At 44.2% G+C, this 2007-nt stretch overlaps 1 protein-coding gene across 1 annotated transcript in view; it reads right to left on the bottom strand.

Moving 5' to 3' along the window:
* Positions 1-2007, bottom strand: part of TMEM33 (transmembrane protein 33) — a 34937-nt gene that overhangs the window by 24766 nt on the left and 8164 nt on the right. The gene's annotated exons all lie outside the window — the stretch shown is intronic.

The following is a 2007-nucleotide window of genomic DNA, read 5'->3' as shown; positions in this document are numbered from 1 at the left end:
TTAGCATCCACTGACAATCTGGTCCTATTCTCGGTGCTTTTTACTGACGCTCAGTGAATACTCTTGGTACACGTATCATATAACCAGATCAATGTTATTTCCACCATTTGGACACACAGTGGACTATCGAGTCCTTTCCTCCACAATATAGTGAATATAGAGTCAGCTAGATGAAGTAAATTTCCAACCAAAACCTACAGTTATTTTACTTGGAAATATTACCCTCCCTCCCCCCCAAAAAATCCTGAATTACGGTTACTTCCATGGAAACATAAGAGCATCTCACAGAGAAAGGAAAATAGATTCATGGCATCACTGGAATGAATACCATCCTTCACCAAGTGAGTGTTCAGTGAGAACAATAGCCAGCTGGGGGGCTTTTTCAGCCTGGATGAGGTTGTAGTCTCTCCAGCACGGGCACCACTGAGCTACGATTGTATGTATAATTGTGTGGCATCTTAAAGGCATTTTCTGTGTAGTGTTTATCAGAGAACAGCAGAAGTTTACCAGAACCAAAAAATACTTTTCTTCACATTGTTAAGGGGACTTTCGTGCTTTTCATCCATTCTTTAGAAAATGAAAGGCCGATGCCATGTAATCACAATTTCCTGGGACTCTGAAACACCATTAAAGAGGCACATTGATACCCTCTGAATGGAAACACTGTAGCACGTTTTGGATTGGCTCTGTTCTGGGGGTTCTTGACACTCATATGCTCAAATCTGAGTTCTCAAAGGTTTCTTTTGTGTCCAAAACACTCAGACGGTCTGATTTCAACCGTGCGTGTGCTTCTGGGTGAATGCAGATGGTAAGTTTTTTTTTTTTTTTTAATTTTTTTTATTTCTGTAGTGGGGGAAAGGGAAACTTAATTAAAGCCTTTCTTAATTATATCGGTAGTTCAGGCTTGACAATTATTAGAATTTCATTTTTGTAGCGTGTAAAATGGGATGCTTTCAAGTTGTATTGTCAAATACAGTGTGTTCCCTTTTTTGTTCTAGAGTTACATTTACTAAAACCCAACCAAACACAGCATAAAATGAACTTTATTAGAAGCAGGAACAAGCAGGAAGCTTTCTGGCAGTGTTAATATTTAATTTAAAGACAAAGTAGCACACCTGTGTTACGAGATATATTAGGCTGTATTTTAGAACCGTGTTATTTTTAGGCCACTGGCATGGCTTCCTCCTCCTCATGTCTTCGAAAATATCTCTGACGTGTGTACTTCTATGTAGAGTCTTGAAATGATTTCCAAGAGCTCCGTTATTCCCAGGAAAATGGTTGTATAGAAAGAAAATTGGTTTGTGGCGTACTCCCCGATGTGTTCAACAGCCAACATCATTACTACTGCGCATTGTGTGCTGAGCACTGTGCCAGGGAAGCCCAGGGCCGGGCATACAGTGATTAAGCAGTGTGGCCTCGAGGAGTGGTAACAGTCCACATTTCTGTGTGATCGGAGACCGGTTTTTGGTTCTCCAAACAGGAAGTGGCTAGTCCTATCAAGAGGGAAATCAAGCTTTTGCAAAGATCATGAACTAACCTACGGCAGTCGGGTGGGAAAGTCACACAGCCGCAGTCCCAGCAAGCCAGGCTCTGGGTGGGGAGGCGAGTCCGCGAGGGCCTGAGACTAGAAGCAAGTATCTCAGCTGCAAGGGGGAGAAACACCATGGGTCCCCCAGAAAAGGAGAGCTTCAGGGCCGGGCACGGTCCCTGGCCACCCTTGGGAGGGTGAGCCCGCAGGACATTAGAGTTTGTTGCGTGGGTCTCATCTGGAGTACGAATTCAGTGGTTTTCGAGAAATCTTTTTCGTCACTGTCTTAGTCCATGTCGTGTTGCTGTAACAGGGTACTGGAGGCTGGGCAATTTATAAAGAAAAGAGGTTTAGTTGGCGTGTGCTTCTTGTGGCTGGAATGCTCAAGATGGCGCAGCTGCATCTTCAGAGGGCCTCAGGCTGCTTCGACTCAAGGTGGCGGGTGGAAGGGAGAAGCGTGTGTGCACAGAGATCACACG

The sequence above is a fragment of the Propithecus coquereli genome, unplaced genomic scaffold, assembly GCF_000956105.1.
Source record: "Propithecus coquereli isolate 6110/MARCELLA unplaced genomic scaffold, Pcoq_1.0 Scaffold288, whole genome shotgun sequence".
Lineage (NCBI taxonomy): Eukaryota > Metazoa > Chordata > Mammalia > Primates > Indriidae > Propithecus > Propithecus coquereli.
This window is presented reverse-complemented; position numbering and strand designations above follow the sequence as displayed.